The following is a 19,727-nucleotide window of genomic DNA, read 5'->3' on the forward strand; positions in this document are numbered from 1 at the left end:
AGCGATTGTGTGTAGTTGGAGAGTGAAGATATTGTTGGTGGAAGAGCGGAAGTGGTGGTTGCAGAGAGAAAGCCGAGCGTGTTGAGTACCTGTGACCGTCGTCTGTGTGCCCTGCCTCTTTTTGTGTCATACCCTTTCACCGTTCCTTACTCCTACTCCTTTGCTCCATCGCCCCCTTCCCCTCCCCCTATCCCTCCCCATTCACTCTTCCCACGTGTATACTCTATTCCCTGACCTCCGTTTGTCTCTGTGTGCCTGTACTGTTTGGCGAGTGAGTGGCCAGAGGGCGTGGTGGCTGGAAGTGACAGATCTGTATGTGTTGCTGTTTGTTTGACTACTAGTCCTAATACTTGCACTGGTGGTGGGGATATGGATGCACTTAATGCACTTGTGGCATGCATGCTACACGAAGAGGCCACCCAGCGCAGGAGGTATTCATGGCCCCGAGTGTTTAGGCCCCGCACCACCTTCCTACAACTCACTGACCAGCAGTGTCTAACAAGGTTCAGGTTTGATAGGGCCACCATTCGTCAGCTGTGCGAGCAGCTGACACCCCTCCTTCAGCCCCAGACACGTAGGAATAACCCCATCCCTGCCCACCTCAAAATCACTTCCGCTCTCTCTGTCCTGGCCACTGGCAGTTTTCAATCCGTATTAGCTGCTAACACAGGCCTCACCCAGGCTTCTATTTCACACTGTCTCACCCAGTTCCTGGATGCCTTCATAACTCACACCTCACACTACATCACTTTCCCCACCACCCCCCAGGCCCTGCACAACAACATGGCCGCCTTCTATGCTGTTGCTAGATTCCCCTCGGTCATCGGTGTGATAGACTGCACACACGTAGCCCTCAGACCCCCCCGGGCACACGAAGCCACCTACAGAAATAGGAAGGCATTTCATTCTATGAACATGCAAGTTGTATGTGATGCCCAGGGGGAGATATTAGACGTGTGTGCCAGGTACCCCGGCTCCAGCCACGATGCCTACATCCTACAGCACTCGGGCATCTTCCGCAGGTTCGAGCGAGGGGAGTTCATTGGTGGATGGCTACTAGGTAAGTGCAACATGCATGTACCACCCATACTAGACCTCCTCCACTGGGCAACCCTCCGCCCTGGCTTCCTCCACCACAACCCACTATCCAAATCCCCCCGCCCCCCCCCCCCCTGTACCTGCTCCAAGCGATACACACTCATCTATCTCATTCTGCTTTTCTGCAAAGGTGACCGAGGCTACCCGCAGAGGACATGGCTCATGACCCCCCTGATCCACCCACAACCAGGGGCAGAAGAAACCTACAACAGGAAACATCGCAGCACCCGGGGGATCATTGAGCGCACCTTTGGTTTATTGAAAAACCGCTTCCGCTGTCTGGACCGGTCTGGAGGAGAACTGCTCTACAGTCCAGAAAAGGTGGCCAAGATCTTTGTGGCGTGCTGTATGTTACACAATTTGGCCCAGCGCAGAGGACAGCCTCTCCCAGAGGAGCCACAGCCACCACCAGAAGAGGCCCCAGATGAGCTGGAAGAGGAGCCCCCTCCACCCCCAGCCCACAGAGCAGAGCTCAATGCCTACCAGCTTGGCGTAAGAGCAAGACAAAGACTCATTGAAACAAGTTTTAGGTGAATGTAAGTGAACATTTATTTTGTACATACAGTGCATATGTGTTTGGTCAACCCCACCACCACCACCACCACCACCACCCCCCTCCCACACCCACCCCCCTCCCACCAACCCTCACCCTACAGCATGTCCCATCATTTTCCCCTTCCCTTCCCCCGTCCCCTCCTACCCCTCCCACGCCCTTCCTTTGCAGCTGGTGCTGCATGGGAAGTCTCTTCTGAGCTGCTGCTCCCAGTGTCCTCCTCCCTATCCCCACGGCAGCCTGCGGCTTCGGCTGCACCGTGAAAATCGGGCCACCTTCTTGCTTCTAGTGGTCTGGCCACAGGACCCAGAATGGGAGCAGAATTCGCGGGTGCTGCAGGAGTGGGTGCGGAGGCTGAGGAGCGCAATGCCCACCTCTTAGCTGGTGGTTGCTGGTGGTCAGTGGAGGAGGATGTTGATGGCAGGGGCTGCTCCAGCAGCACGGGGGCTGGAGTAGGCGCGGTGCCCTGAGGGCGCAGGTGTTGGATGCTCTGCTCCAGCCGTCTCAGTTGCTGGAGCACCTCCTGGTGGCCTTCACGGTGCGCCTGGAGGAGTTCCTGGTGTGCTCGCTGCTGTGCCTCCAGTGCTTGGCGCTGCAGCTCCAGTTTCTGCTGGCGGTACTCCTCCAAGCGCACGTTGTGGCGGAGTAGCTCCGTGGCCAGCCGCAGGAGTTGCCTCCTTTGGCCGGATGGCCTCTGGCGGGGAGCTGGGCCCTCCTCCTCCTCAACAAAGTCCTCCGGTGCTGGAGGTGCGGCCTCTGCTGGTGCAGGTGGTGGTGGTGGTGGTGGTGGCAGAGGCTGGACAGCTGGTGCAGGTGGTGGCAGAGGCTGGACAGCTGGTGCAGGTGGTGGTGGTGGTGGCAGAGGCTGGACAGCTGGTGCAGGTGGTGGTGGTGGTGGTGGCAGAGGCTGGACAGCTGGTGGTGGTAGAGGCTGGACAGCTGGTGCAGGTGGTGGTGGACGCGGAGGATGCACAGCTGGTGCAGGTGGTAGAGGCTGGACAGCTGGTGCAGGTGGTGGTGGTGGTGGTGGCAGAGGCTGGACAGCTGGTGGTGGTAGAGGCTGGACAGCTGGTGCAGGTGGTGGTGGACGCGGAGGATGCACAGCTGGTGCAGGTGGTAGAGGCTGGACAGCTGGTGCAGGTGGTGGTGGACGCGGAGGATGCACAGCTGGTGCAGGTGGTAGAGGCTGGACAGCTGGTGCAGGTGGTGGTGGACGCGGAGGATGCACAGCTGGTGCAGGTGGTAGAGGCTGGACAGCTGGTGCAGGTGGTGGTGGACGCGGAGGATGCACAGCTGGTGCAGGTGGTAGAGGCTGGACAGCTGGTGCAGGTGGTGGTGGATGCGGAGGATGCACAGCTGGTGCAGGTGGTGGAGGCTGGACTGCTGGTGCTGCAGGCTGTGGAGGTTCAGGCTGGACGGATGGTGTAGGGCGTTGGCCTTGCAGGCCACTAGGGCCAGCCTCCTCTGAGTCTTCACCTGTATAGCACAAGAGTGAGGAATAGTGTTGGTGCAAATAACCCACTTTTGTCTTTCAGCATTCATATACATTGGTATGTCCCCCAACCTGATGACCCAGCAAAGAGATGGTGAGGAGGAATGGAATTGACACGGGTACGAAAGAGAGAGGCCCGCAGGCAGCTGGGTAGAGGTGGTGGATGAGCAGCCAAGAGAAGGACACCACTCACAACGTTGTGCACAAGCTGTTAGTTGTATAATTGTTAAATTGAACAACATTGCAGCATGTGTTGTGTTACTACTGACTTGCTAAACTGCATAGAACTGCTTTATGACCCCCATTACAGGCTCCTTCAGTTGAATGCATGTGGCCCACACTCAGTAGAGCACAGAGGTCACAGGAGGAACTAGGCACAGTTTGGTAATGGGAAAATAGGAGGGAGTAGTAGGGAAGGACGGCCCCCAGAGTTCTGCCACAGTAGTAACCTACACACACCCATAGGAGCCAACTGGAAAGTAGTATTGGGGGTGCTAAGCCCAGTGACCAACACTCCTCCCTGCACAGCTACATGATCTTTCCTCAATATTGGGGGTGCTCACACACACACGCACAGCACCCACCCTGTCTGCTTGCTCCTATAACACACATGACCACTACCACTACTCAAATAGAGCTTACAATTAATTCTATAAATATGGGCACACAGGACAAGTAAGAGGAAACCCAATGACAATGGTAGGGATAGGGAGTAAGGGTAGAGAGCTAGTGAGTAGGGGTTACCAGGTCAAAACAGCATCATAAAGGTGGCCTGTTACTATACATAAAGACAGCCAGAGATACTCCCCCCCCCCACCTATCTCCCTCCCTCCTCCTGCCCCCCACTCCTCACCTCCCTCCCCCTGACCCCAACTTCTATAACACAAGTGTACTGCAGCACAACAGATACCCCAACTGCATAATGAAACACCTACCTGAGTCCTCAGCCTGGCCCGAGGTGTCCATGGAGCCAATCCCGTGGATGCCCTCCTGGGGTACATAAGTACATAAGTACATAAGTAGTGCCATACTGGGAAAGACCAAAGGTCCATCTAGCCCAGCATCCTGTCACCGACAGTGGCCAATCCAGGTCAAGGGCACCTGGCACGCTCCCCAAACGTAAAAACATTCCAGACAAGTTATACCTAAAAATGCGGAATTTTTCCAAGTCCATTTAATAGCGGTCTATGGACTTGTCCTTTAGGAATCTATCTAACCCCTTTTTAAACTCCGTCAAGCTAACCGCCCGTACCACGTTCTCCGGCAACGAATTCCAGAGTCTAATTACACGTTGGGTGAAGAAAAATTTTCTCCGATTCGTTTTAAATTTACCACACTGTAGCTTCAACTCATGCCCTCTAGTCCTAGTATTTTTGGATAGCGTGAACAGTCGCTTCACATCCACCCGATCCATTCCACTCATTATTTTATACACTTCTATCATATCTCCCCTCAGCCGTCTCTTCTCCAAGCTGAAAAGCCCTAGCCTTCTCAGCCTCTCTTCATAGGAAAGTCGTCCCATCCCCACTATCATTTTCGTCGCCCTTCGCTGTACCTTTTCCAATTCTACTATATCTTTTTTGAGATACGGAGACCAGTACTGAACACAATATTCCAGGTGCGGTCGCACCATGGAGCGATACAACGGCATTATAACATCCGCGCACCTGGACTCCATACCCTTCCTAATAACACCCAACATTCTATTCGCTTTCCTAGCCGCAGCAGCACACTGAGAAGAAGGTTTCAGCGTATCATCGACGACGACACCCAGATCCCTTTCTTGATCCGTAACTCCTAACGCGGAACCTTGCAAGACGTAGCTATAATTCGAGTTCCTCTTACCCACATGCATCACTTTGCACTTGTCAACATTGAACTTCATCTGCCACTTGCACGCCCATTCTCCCAGTCTCGCAAGGTCCTCCTGTAATCGTTCACATTCCTCCTGCGACTTGACGACCCTGAATAATTTTGTGTCATCGGCGAATTTAATTACCTCACTAGTTATTCCCATCTCTAGGTCATTTATAAATACATTAAAAAGCAACGGACCCAGCACAGACCCCTGCGGGACCCCACTAACTACCCTCCTCCACTGAGAATACTGGCCACGCAATCCTACTCTCTGCTTCCTATCTTTCAACCAGTTCTTAATCCATAATAATACCATACCTCCGATTCCATGACTCTGCAATTTCTTCAGGAGTCTTTCGTGCGGCACTTTGTCAAACGCCTTCTGAAAATCCAGATATACAATATCAACCGGCTCCCCATTGTCCACATGTTTGCTTACCCCCTCAAAAAAATGCATTAGATTGGTGAGGCAAGACTTCCCTTCACTAAATCCGTGCTGACTTTGTCTCATCAGTCCATGTTTTTGTATATGCTCTGCAATTTTATTCTTAATAATAGCCTCCACCATCTTGCCCGGCACTGACGTCAGGAGGGAGTACACCATCAGCTCCATGGGTGTAAGGTTGGCAGTGTCATTGCCTGGGGGATTGGCCCCCGCCTTCCTCCGAACATCCCTCCTCAGCTTCCGCCACTTCCTCTTGCAGTCCTCCACGTCTCTCCCAGCATGGAAGACAGCATTCAGGCTGTCCCGTACTGCCTCCCATTCCCGCTGCTTTACTGTTGCTGCCAGCCTCTGCCCTGTGGGAGCAAACAGACTCCGGTGCCGCTGTACAATTTCTTGCACCAGGAGCTCCACCTCTGCCTCGAGAAAATTACCCTTCCGGGTCGGCGGCATGCGTGGTGGCATTGTACCAATGGGATTTTCGAAAATACGGAGTGGGCGTTTATATGGGCGCCAAGAACGCCCATTGAGACGGGGGAATAGGCGATTCTGATATGGGCGTTTCTTTTTCCATTATACACATAATTCCTAAGCGTGCCCAGCTCAGATAGCGATTAGGAACACATGGTTTCGATTATGAGTAGTAAAGTATGGGCGTCTCCACCTGCCTTCCCTTTCTTCATTGCCATTTTACCTGCCATTTCCTGCACTGAGACCTTGCCGGTTGTTCGTAATAATCATTTACAGGGTTTTACCCTCACTTAGCATGCTTGGGTACACCTGTGTATTTAGGGGGGGGGGGGGAATTATTGTTGGCCCTCAGCCACCACGCCTTCCGTTTCCTCTCTTCCACATCGCCTGATGCTCCCTTCCTTTCTCCCATTCTCTCTGCCTGGTTGTAGCAGGCAGTGTGTGGGGGCCACGAATTTGCTACACTCACCCCAAATCATGCACCCCTCGGTAACGGTCATTTCAATCAGGGAGATGTGCAGCTAATGTTCCAGAAGATAAAAGGCGCACTACACAGTCTTGAAACAGACGTTCATGGTAAGCTCTCATTTGTCTGCCACCTCTTCTCTTTGTGCTCATAGTCAAGGAGTGTGCATTCACTGTATGTATGTAGTCTGGAGTCAGATGTTAGGTAGCTCTCTTTTCACCAGGTTCCTGTGCACTGTACTGTGGGGTTGGCAGGTCCTCAGTGGTGTGGGCCAGCTGTTGGAGGTGCTGTATTGGTTCCCGGTAGCTTCCATCTTCCTTGTTTATGTGGTGTACCCCAGTCCCCATTTATGAAGTGGCCACCCATTCTCAAGGTCCATAGGCGGGGGAGGGGAGAATGATTAATGCAATGGATGTGTATAGCACATTATGGAACACCTTCCTAAATTGCTCCATAGGTAGTAGGGTAGGGAACATGCACATTACATTGTTTTTAATCGGTAGCCTGGACAAAATGATCGAGGTGGCTACAGGTAGTGCCACTGAGGCCTATGACGTGGTGGTGAGGGAGAGGGGTGTGTGTACAGGTACCAACCCAAAGTAACTGGTGGTGGCTAAAGCCTGGTGGCTGCTGTGGCCTAGTGGTTAGAGCACCAGCCTTATAATCATAAGGTTGCTGGTTCAAATCCCACCTAAGGCAAGTCACTTCAGGGACAAAGTTTGACACAAACCCAGAATACTTGAATGTAACACACCTTGATCAACTACTGGAGAAAGTGTGATCACACCTGCAAATAATGAGCACCATTTTTATTTGTGCCCTTCCCTAACACAAGTATTACATTGCAACTGTGATGAAGTAACCATCCATCTATTGGGTTTCCCATTGTTTCCCTTTTGCTCCTCAGCATTATATACCATAGCTGATGTATTCAATGTGAAAATATGAGCCAGCTGTTTGTAGGTCCTTCTTGGGCCCCCCCCCCCACCCCACCAATGTGGCTTGTGGGTAAGGATATGTGTCCATCAGACAGCAAACACTGTGTATGTGGTACCTGGAGTTATGTGGAAGTGTGTACCTGGCAGATCACACGTGGTACAATATTCATCTCTTATTGATGGCACTCTGTATTGTGGGTCAGTATGGTGGAGGGGAGGGAGGAAGGGAGAGAGAGATGCTGGCTGGCCATTTTTATTCATGAACACAAATATCCAGCCAGCCTCCCCGGCCCAACCCCCCTGCACATATATAGCCATGCAGGTTGGAATGAACAGGTGGCGTTCTGTCTGGCCAACATTCTCAGACATACATCACCTTCTCATTCACACAGCACATTTAATGCTATGCATATTGCTGCCTCCTTCCTCTCAACTCAACAGCACCATTTGGTGATATGTAATGCACAAGGGAGACAAACACACACACACACACACACACCCTGATAGTTATATTATAACAAACATTTATTTCCCCCCCCCCACCCCCACCCCTACAAAATAACCCCAACAATGCCCTCCTCCCCCCCACAACTCCCCACACACCCCAACAATTCCCTCCCCCACCCCCCACAGAACCCCCAACATTTCCCTCCCCCCACACACACAACCCCAACAATTCCCTCCCTCCCCCCACACACACAACCCCAACAATTCCCTCCCTCCCCCCACACACACAACCCCAACATTTCCCTCCCTCCCCCCACACACACAACCCCAACAGGCCCCCCCTATTTAAATTAAGGGCGGCCACGCCCTCTTAGTAAGGCCCTCTGTAGCAGGGCAATGAGCAGCCCCAGCAGTACCCTTAGTGGGCCCTGGAGCTGCTCATTGCCCTGCCGTAGGGCTGTCACCTCCTGCAGCAGCTGTTGCTGGCCAACTAGAAGTTGCTGCTGGCCAACTATAAGTTGGTGCTGGCCATCTACCAGCTGCTGCAGGAGGCGCACTACCGTAGCCGGGCCAAAGGCTGGAGGTGGCCCAGGGGACACGGAAGATGGCCCAGGGGATGGAGGTGGGCCAGGGGACACAGAAGCTGGCCCAGGGGATGGAGGTGGGCCAGGCGATGGCGCTGCAGGTGGGGAGGGAGAGCCCTCATAAGGAGCTGCAGGTGGGGAGGGGTCCTCAGGAATGTCTATGATGAGGACTCCCTCCTCCGAGTCCTCCTCCTCCTCTTCTCCCTGGTGGCCCGCCTCCTGGCCTGGCTGCTGCTCCTCCTCCTCCTCCATGTGCCCCTCCTCCTGCTCCTCCTGCTCCTCCTCCTGCTCCTCCTCCTCCTCCTCCTGGAGGTGGTGGCCCTCCTCATCCTGCCGCTCAACTTCCTGCTGGTGGAGCCCTGTGTATGTAAAAGGAGTGTGATTGAGATCAGTGCATACACCATGGCTTGCATAGTGCAGTAGCTGGGTGGCGTGAGGCAGGGGATGGGGCAGGGTGTGGTAAGGCGTAGCCTATGCCCACGGGGAATGAGCTGCATCAGATGACATGAAACAGAACCCTGGACCCTCCTCTGACACACACCACGCAGGACATGTGGGCATACCAAATTCATTGCTGACCAGCATGTTTGCATTGTGAGATGCAACGAGGGGTTGATGGGCAGTTGTTGTAGGAGTTATTGGGGGGGGGGGCAGTGGGAAGGGTGTTGAGCACAATTCTTTTATGTGATTTAGGCCATAACATGCAGTAAAAGTAGGGCCTCAGGCACCTGTACCAGGACACAGTAATCAGCCACCACAATAAGGGGAATAGTAAAGTGTGGCATATCATCTCATTCATCTCGGGGGGATGGTCGGACGTTGCAAGCACGCTCATGGGAGAACCCCTGCAACCTGCATCCTTGATCTGGGACAGATATGGTATTACTAGGTGGCTATTAGGCACATGGGAAGTGATATTGTACAACACATTTGCTTTATTCATGAAATGTATGTAGTAATGTGTACAGGTGTCCTGTTTTTGAATACTTACGGCGAGCCCTGAGGTGCCTTCGCACCGCCCGGATGAGGTCGGGCCTCTCCCGCCTTACCCGGCGGAACCGCCTCCTTAGGGACTCAAGGTCCCGGTGGACTCCAAAGCGTCTGTAAGATATAAGTTTGTAGAGCAGGGGTCAGGGGTGTTGGTCCTTTTTGTCCTCTGCACACATTCATTTGCTATTCACATACCAGAGAGAGAGGGTCTACAGTGTTGGGGGGGGGGCACCTCCATTGGTAGTGAATCATAGGAGCCACCTTTTTACCATTTTGGGGGGTGGAACCCCCAGTGGAGATGACCCCTCCCTCCATACATATTTGATATTGGGGGTGGGGTGGTGAAGCACCCACAGCAGCCACCGAGTTGGTTCCTATGCAGATGATGCCAGAGAGGTGGGCATGAGGCCAGACAGTACCGTTTGTATACATTATAATGTATGCTTGTTAAACTACTTTATATGTGTTATCATGACCATGTTATAAAGTATGGTATAGGTTTCATTGGTCTCATGCTTCCACTATTCGGAGGCGTTGTAACCCACTGGCTGCAAAGAGGGGTTGGAAAATGTGGCCTTCACATAACTAACGAAATTTTCACATAACACTAATAGCATAGTCACGATACTAACCTAACGAAATACATTCTTGTAGGGATGTGGGAATGGTGGTTGTTTAAATAACATACAAATTATTAGTGATTGTGCATGTTCCTATATTACTCATGATCCTTGCATGGACAGTCCAGTTACTGGTGGTAACATTGATGACGGAGCTGTTATATGTGTAGGTACAGGAGGGGAGGGGGGTTGGGCCATAACCTTACCTTTCTAATCGTTCCCGGATGCGGGACCAGGCTCGCATGGCCTGCAGCCTGGGGGGCAGGTGGTGGTGCTGTATGAAGAGGGTGTGGCGGTGCCTTACGCACAGCCTGACGAGGAGCAAACTCTCCTCCTCGCCAAAATTGGGCTCTCGCCTTTGTGCCATTTTTCCACGTGTTGGAAAAGAAGTGCCTTATATAGACGACCTTGCGTGAGGGACGTCGTTTCATGCACAGCTCCATATATGGATGACCATTCCATATATGGCCCCTATCAGCACGTGGACGCCCTCGTAAGCATAGACGTCTTTGACGTGCACATGCCTGCAGGAGTGTGAAACGTGCCTTATATAGATGAGTATGACGCACCCCACCCGACCCTTTTCACATATACACAATATGCATTTACTGCATGTTCAGTAGGTGTACAGTGCATGCAGATCCGGACATTCAGATGGGCACATATGATGAAAGTATGGGTGGAGCAGCATGATATGTCTGTAGTTGACACATATATGCGTTCCTCATATATTTCCGTACCCGGATGGCCTGAACAACATGTACTGTACTTGCGATACACCTTTGTACATTATTTTACACACCACGTGATTTGGTCATTTGCACCTGCAATAATCGACCATCTTAGGGCGCCCAATTTAGTCACGCTTCTGCGCTCGTCATTTGATTGTTTTCTTACAGGGATAATCGATTATCGAAAAACGCCCACACTATTTTTCCATTATACAGGTCTATTTTTGGACGTTATCGTAAGAACGCCCTAATTCGTACTTGGACGATCTTTCCATTTTGCCCCTCTTAGTATTACCCAGCCGTATTATACATTTACACGGGTAAGCCAATAGAAAAGAACCCCACAACTCCACAGTTCTCTTTCTCATTGCCAGAAAAATCTTCCTCCTTTGCTGAGTTTGTTTTGTGACATCTGGGTAGATCCAGACTTTTTCACCTCCAAAGAGGGTTTTGTTATTTTTAAAGTACATTTTCATTATTGCATTAAGATCTTGTTCAAATACTAGCGAGACGATAAGGGTAGCTCTTTCAGTTTTCTCGTCTAGAAATTGTTCTAACAAATCTGACAGATTTTCCAGGTCTAAATTTTCTGGTAACTTTTTCTCTCCTTCTTCCTTTTTTGCACTAGGAATATAATACAGCTTATTTATAGGTGGTATCGCTTCTTGAGGAAATTTTAAATTTTCAATCAAATATCTCTTAAAAAGATCCAACGGAGTGCAACTTGGGGGTTTAGGAAAGTTTAAACACCGTATATTTGACCGTCGATTGTAGTTTTCTAGTAGTTCAATCTTTCGACGTGTTTCTGTATTATCCTTTATCACAACGTCTCTAAACTTTTGAAGCGTTTCTACTTCTTGTTGAATTTTAGTAACTTTTGTAGCCAAATCTTGTTTTACAGAATCAACTGTCGTTTTTAACTCTTCCATCTTAGAATTAAAGGTAGCTACCTCACCTGATGTCTTTTGTAATGTCCTGTCCATTTTATTCAACATCCACCAAATTGATTCTAGGCTTATCTCCATTTTCTCACAAGGAATCTCCTCAGAGCACAGCGTGTACTGCGGGGTTGGTCCCTCGCTTGGCATCTCTCTCCTCATACTTCCGGCGAGTTGTTGGATTGCCCCCGACTCCGCAGTCGACACCGGACATGGAGGCAGTATTTTTGATGGAGGTGATAGGGAGACTTCCTCTCCCAGCATTGACTCCTCTTCTCCAGTCGACAGCGCTATGGGATCTGGCTCCCTTGCTTTCATCGAGGAAGCGGTGAGGAAGCGCTCAATGTTTAGCTGTGTCGGGGTAGAGGTAGAGGAGGGCGGGGGAACCATCCTCACCACCGCTTTGCGTTTGGTATGTGGCATCTCTATGAGGAAAAATCGTTTTCCCGTACCAGCTTCTCAGGAGCACTTCACTCAGCGTCTGACTCTGCCGCCATCTTGGCACGCCCCCCCCCCTGCACTTCCTCATATTAAACATCATCTGCCATTTGGATGCCCAATCTCCCAGTCTCGTAAGGTCGCCTTTCAATTTTTTACAATCCTCTTGCGATTTAACAACTTTGAATAACTTTGTGTTATCGGCAAATTTAATTACTTCACTAGTTATTCCCTTATCAAGATCATTTATAAATTTGTTAAAAAGCAGCGGTCCCAACATAGACCCCTGTGGAACCCCACTATATATATATATATATATATATATATATATATATATATATATATATATGATTACACCATTACAATATTACCAATTCAGCAGCTATTTTAGGCTAATGACCATGTGTCTGAGCAATTACCTATCCTTCCCTAGCAAAGACCAGAACCTAACTAACCCTGAACCATAAAGGAAAATCCCTTTCTCTCACCTTTGTCATCCATAGCTTCAGTGTCCAGATTGGGGTGATGAATTGACTCCTCTTCAGGGCTCGAGCAGGATTCCCCGTGAGCCCTCTGACAGTATCAGGTATAGTCCAATGTGTCCTTGCTCTGGAAAGCAGCCAGATACTCAGTCTATGGAAAGCTATAAATCAGCTTCTGAATCCTTTTTGCTGAACTCAACATAGTGAGATACAGTCCACAGGTGTTCTGGTAATTCAGTCTCTCTTCTGAGGAATGCACACACCATCAGATCTTCCACTCTTCTCCTTTCCTAGCCCAATTCCTATATAAGAACATAAAGAGTAGCCATACTGGATCAGACCAATGGTCCATCTAGCCCAGTATCCTGCTTCCAACAGTGGCCAACCCAGTACCTGGCAGAAACTCAACTCGTGGCAACACTCTATGCTACCAGTCCCAGGGCAAGTTGCTTCCCCATGTCTGTTTCAATAGCAGACTATGGACTCTTCCTCCAGGAACTTGTCCAAACCTTTTTTAAACCCAGATACACTAACTGCTGTTACTACATCCTCTGGCAAATAGTTCCAGAGCTTAACTATTCATTGAATGAAAAAATATTTCCTACTATTTGTTTTAAAAATATTTCCATGTAACTTCCTTGAGTGTCCCCTAGTCACTGGCCCAGGTGACAATCAGGGACCAATCAAGAACTGTACGCCTCTGCCCAACAGATTACATATGGTCATCACAATGAAGGGCGTTGGGCTTCCAGAAAGACCACCTTATCAATAGTAGTCTTGCCACTGAGGTAAACAAGCACTACCTCATTCATGTCTTGCAGTGCATAATGTTCCTACATACTTTCACACATGATACTGAAGGCCTTGTGTGCCTGTAAAGCTCTCTCCTCCACAGCTTCCCAGGAGATAAAGCGCAAATTCAAGTAAACACAATGTCCTTGATGAAGACAGCAAGCACAGCTGTGCCAGGAAGAAATGCAGAATCCATGTTTTTTCAGAAGGTTCATGTCCTAACCAGATCTCAGGCCTAACAAAGGTGAGATACAGGGAAATACCCCTACATACCCTATTCCCCAGCACATAACCTTCGATCCTCATAAAATAAACACAACCTCTAATCCTATCATTTAGACATATTTGTTTTGACTTTGTTAGGACTCAGAACTTTAGCATTATAGCTCCCTCTTTTTGGAATGCCCTCCCTCCCTCCCCACAAACTCTTAGAGAGGTCTTGACAAATTCAGAGATTGGACTAAAGATTTTTTTTGTTTACAATGAGTTCAGTTAAAGGCTTGTGGCTCCCTTCTTCAGCCATCTGCTTTGGGTGGTCTTGAGGATTTGCAGTAATCGGGCTAGATCTGCAGAACAATTTGGCTTTTGCCTATCCTATTAATTATGTACTTCCTTTTCTCTTTTGGTGTTTTTATGCTTTAGTAAATGTAAACCACTCTGAAAGGCTCCTCAAGGATGATATATCAAGGGTAAATAAACTTGAAACTTGACACTAGATCTAGTGTTCACAAATGAAGAAAGTATGTCTAGTGTCCAGATAGTGGACCGCTTGGGCAACAGTGATCATTATATACTATGGTTTATTCTAAAAGCTAAACCAGTATCTGGATACACCAAGCTCAAAGTCCTGGACTTCAAACATGCTGACTTTAAGTAATTAGATTGTTATTCTGGACGTGAGCCCAGGTCGAGGCCAAGTATAGAATTTAGGCCAAGGCCTAGGGTGGACCAAACAGGCCCTATGCACCACCCCAGCCACCAAACCCCACACACTCACAATAACCAACAGGCACCACCAGAAAGGGGAAGATAGAGCATTCAGGCGAGCCTCATGGACTATCGGGAACCCACTCACGCAGAGACCATGCAAGCGGGCCTCATGACCGATCAGGAATCGAGACACACTCTGGGAAGGGGGAAAGAATAACAAGGGTTCCACGCGGAACTACAGCACACATAGTGCAGGGTAAAGCCACAGAGAAAAGGGTGAGAGGCAGAAGCCTCTACGGGAAAACAAAGCTGTGTCACAGCCTGTTCTGTCCCCTGACAGCCTGGCACTAGTTATAATGTGACCCTGAAATGTGTTAATGTCTTCACTGCTAGGATATGTGTGTGAGCAATGCATTGTGTGTAATGTAGTTCACAGACAACGCAACCCCACTTGCTTGTCTGTATAAGATCCGTTACTACTGGTTGTGATGCTGCTTAGATCACTCCTCTGTCTCAGCCAAGCTTGGCTTCTTTGTTTACGTGCCAGCACTTCCTGGCCATTCTTACTATCTCTGTCCCGAGAGGTCAGCCAGGTATGACCTTTTCCTCCAATCAGGGGCTGCCCCCTAGAGCCTCCCTTGCCACTCGAGGGCAGGCTTTGTCCCTATTGGCCTTTCTACTCTTTCTTCTCTGAGTCTGTATGAGCTTCTAGCTCCGCCCCCCCCCCCCCCCCTGTCCATGAGGAGGACAGTATCCATTTTGCTCCAGGACAAAGCAATGATCCTGTTGTAGCTCTGGAAAAGCACTAGTCTTTTCACCCCGAAAATACCTTCCTAGAAGAGGGTACTGCACTCCCAAACACCTAACTCCGAGCTGCCTCTATCTGTGGAACTACTTTTCTTATGTCTGCAATGAGCTGATCCCACTTAAGCTTCTACCTTCTCTCCACTGATACAGCTCATGAAACTACAGGGTTCCTTTGTGCTTATGAACATCTAACTGTGAGTAATCATCTATGTTATTCAATAAAGGAACTTCAGAAAAGAACAAGAGATTTAGGTGTGTTGATGTGCTAGGGGTTTATACTTCAAGGTATTGAGACTTATAGCTAAATAACTCTTAAGAAACAGCTATACAAGTCTCGAGAGACTTGACATAGCCAACCAAGAATACAGGAGCCCCAGAAAGAAACACTCTAGGCTTAAACAGCACAGCACTCAGGGAAAAAGAAACTGTCAGCAATCGTTGTCTAGGTATGGTCCCAGGTCCAGTGGGTTCCCAAAGAATACACAATCCACACGGGTTTGGATATATATAGAAAGTATATTGTATATACATATAGAGGCTCACAGCACTTAGTACAGGTATCTGTGTGTGTGGGTTTAGATGGGAATCAATGAGAGGTAAGAATGTGGGGGGGGGGGGATTGCAGAGAAAGAGATAAGCCTTGAGGTAGGGCTGAAGGTGTGTGTGTGTGGAGAAAGAAAGAAAGAAAGAGCCTAAGAAAGTAGAGCCATGTGCTCTGAGTAGGGCTGAAGGAGAAAAGGGGGGCCAGTGCCGGAGGCTCTGGTGGCTGAAAATGTATATGGGTATGAGAGAGAGAAAGAGAGAAAAACTTGCAGCCCAGAGCCATGTGCTCTGCTATATATATATATATATATATATATATATATATATATATATATATCTAACAGGAACAGAGAGGGATCAAAACAACTTCCTTTCTTCCCAGCCTTTGTTTGTCAGCTCTTTCCTTTACAAACTCCAGAGTACCTTCCTGAGGCAAGGAAGGTGACCATTTTCACAGGCTCTACTCCAGTTCTGGAGCCTATATGTCTGGCTTTCTTTGTTCTCACCGAGAGCCCTGCTCCCAGATGCCCAGAGAGGACATAGGTATGTTAATTAGGGGTAATCAAGAAAACACGGGGCTACCAGCCAGCTGGGCAACATTTGGTCCATTTGCCAACCTTAGGGATTCCTTAGGGAGGGGGGAGTTCTCAGAAGTCAGAAGCTGGTTTCATCAATTTAAGTATGTCCAGCAATCCTGACAGAAACCAACTATAGGGATATACGCTAGGCTGAAACAACACAGCACTCAGGGAAACAGGAAACCAACTATAGGGATATACTCTAGGCTGAAACAACACAGCACACAAGGGAACAAGGCTGTACTTACAGCACACAAAGGAAAAGGGAGAACTACCTAAGGAGTACACAAACTGGCCCCACAACCCCCAAGGGAAAAAAAAGAATTGCTAAAGGGAAAGAACAGGGCAGAGCACTCTGCAGACAAGATATGGGAAGGGTAAACAAACAGAGGAAGCTGCCTTGACACACACAGACCAGAACAGGAATGCTGCTCTCCACACACAGGAGACAGCTACAGCAAACAAAAGACAACTGAACAAACAAACAGGAGCAAAAATACAAGGACAAGGGAAGACAACCTCAGGGAGCAGAGCAACAACTCAGCACAAGCAAGAGAACACTGAAGGAGAGAAAGCTAAACAAACTGAAATGATTCAAGGCAACAGCTTACCCCCAGACAGCACAACAGGAGCAGGAGAAGCAAACCAGGTGGGGGAAGTGAGGCAATCAGGCTCATGCTGGGAATACCCAGCACCCCCACACACACAGAGAAACAGCAAGCATGAGGAGAAAGGCTAAACTCCCATGTAACACAAGTGCCCAAACACAGGCTGGCTTCAGCAAGGCAATCAATGCAAAAGCAATGATTGCAAGGGAAAGGCAGGCTTAAATGGATCAAGCTTCTGACCTCTGCTGGCTCAGCCCCTGACAAACTAATCAGGAGTGAGTCCCAAACCTTCCCCTGCCTATCCAGCAGAATCATAGCATAGATCAATAGAAGTTTCAGTTGGAGCAAGTTAATAAGTGCCTTCTTGCAAAGCAAGGAAATGATTTGTTGATATTTTGGAATACTGAGTTGGGCTCTCTTATTTAAGATTTGATCCCACAGAAAATGGCAACTATTAGGGTTGGTAGAGGTTCTCCATGGTCTGCCTAGTTTGAGAAAATTAAAAAGGGATGTATACCGGAGTGAGAGAATTTGGAGGAACTTAAGGATAGCAGATGCTATACACAATTATTAGGAATGGGTGTTTCATTAGAGGGAAGAAATTTTGAAGACCAATCAATATTTTATAGAGATTATATAGTTAAAGCTGTAAATCCAGCCTTCCGATCCAAGATGGCGCTCTGACCACACGCACCTGAATTTGCTCTGGAAAGAAGGTGCGGGGTTTCTGCTTCTTGCGCGGCCTTCGACCCGTCGAATACGATGGGAAAGCGGAGGGGAAAGGTGAGGGAGGTCCCCTCAACTCCTGGAACCTTTTCGTCGATGAAACAGACAACGCTGCAGTTTCCAAAGATGCAAACAAGGCCTCTGAGTGCTTCAACTCCCTCTGCAGCTATTGACGCGTTGACGTCGATGGAGAGCGGAGACGGGGTTTCTTTGAGCCCCGTGGAATGCACGGCACCACGACAACCAGGGAGTGAGCTGTTTGCAGCAGCCTGTGCAGGAAAGGACACCGGAGGGGTGAGACCAGCGCTGTTAGAGGGGCAGACTGCAGCAGATACGAGCGGGACCCAGGACCGAGAGACTTCGGCTTTATTGGCCTTAAAGGTATTACCCCAGGAAATAGTTTCCAAACTTTCACGTCGTGAGGCCCTGCCACACCCCCCTTTACCAACAAGTGGTATAACGAAACCGGCCGTTGTGACGCTTGAGTCACTATGGGACATGGTTTACAGCACTCACTCCTCTATGCAATGTATGATTAAAGAAAATACAGATGATATTAAAGTTATTTCAGAAGCCGTTCTGATGCAGGCACAGGTGACTGCGCAGCAGTCCTCTAAAATGGAAAAAGTGGAATCAAAGATTTCAGAAATGGGGACTTTAGAAGCAGCCTTGGTTAAGGACAATAATTTTCTTCATAAGCGTTTAGAATACCTGGAGAACCAGGCTAGAAGACTTAACTTAAGGTTTCTCAATTTCCCCAAGTCTCCTCTAATTCCTCCTCTGGAGATGGTGAGGAAATATATGATTGAGATTCTAGGGATGGATAAAGATTCACTGCCCCCCATTACGCGTACCCAATACATCTGGAACCCTAAAGGGAAGCTGGGAGAGCTCCCCTTGCAACCAATGGGAGAAGCAATGAACCTTACTTCTTTCCTGGAAAACTCGTTGGAAGTTATCACCCATAGGACTACTATGCTGGTCACCTTTGTGTTGGAGCCAGACCGGAATGCTGTTCTAAGACTTTCCTTAAGACATTTAGAAAGACTGTTTATGGGTTCTAAAATCAGAATTTTTCCTGATCTTTCTAAGCCAACGCAGATGAGACGCAGGGCCTTTTTGGCGCTGCGCCCCAGAGTCGAGGCTGTAGGTGCAAATTTTGTATTACGTTTTCCTTGTATTTGTAATATATTGCTAGAGTCTAAACAGTATCAGTTTATGGATCCAAAGCAGCTTAATGATTTCCTAGATGCAAGAGTTGAAGTGAATGTTGTATGCCCTCCCTGAATAGCAGGCAGGAGTTGGACCTACAGAGGTAGCAAATGTGCCTTTTTTTTTTTTTTTTTTTTTTTTTTTTTTTTTTTTTTTTTCCTTTCCTTTATATTGTATTTCTAAAGTCTTGGATCCACTTTTTCTTTAATTGTGGACGAAAGATCTATATTCTTTAATAGTTTTCTTTATCCTTCTGTAAATTTATTGTGGATTGCAATGTCTCATTATTTTGTGAGATTTTATAAAATTTGAATAAAGGTAAAAAATTAAAAAAAAAAAGCTGTAAATCCATCAATGGGGATTTATGAAGTGGTACACGCCTTAGTGAATCCATCATTGGGAATTTCCTGTAGATTTAATTTAGATAGTGAAGTAATGGCAAAGTTTCACAATGCAATGATTGGTGCTGTTCAGGACAGATTAATGTCATCTTTGCATAGTGGAGACTGTTTGGGAGGAGTACATGGGCGGTGTTGTGAAGGTTCCTATACTCTTTACAGAATTTAAGGAGTGTTCAGTCCAGTAAGTTGAGGACATACTTGAGTCACTGCATCCAACAACCTCAGTTCTTGAAATTATCTTTTGGACTTGCTAGTCATTCATTGGAAGTGTTCAGCCTTTGACTAAGATTTTGAATAAATGTCTTACAGCTGGAATCTTTCCATAATTGCCCCTGGATTCTATATAGGTTGCCAAACTTTGGGTGCGGATCCCAGATCCACGTGCAAACTAATTAGTTAATGAGCCGTTAACAATAATTGGTGTTTAATTGGCACTAATTTGGGTTTATGCAGAGATCTGCCTTGCGCCCTATTCTAAATTTTATAGCACGCAACTCAAAATTGGGCATAGGCAGGTCAGGGGTGTTCCCAGAAATTAAGCGTATTGTTATAGAACAGGGTCATTTATGCACCCAACGGCCAT

Source organism: Microcaecilia unicolor, chromosome 4 (genome assembly GCF_901765095.1).
Source record: "Microcaecilia unicolor chromosome 4, aMicUni1.1, whole genome shotgun sequence".
NCBI lineage: Eukaryota > Metazoa > Chordata > Amphibia > Gymnophiona > Siphonopidae > Microcaecilia > Microcaecilia unicolor.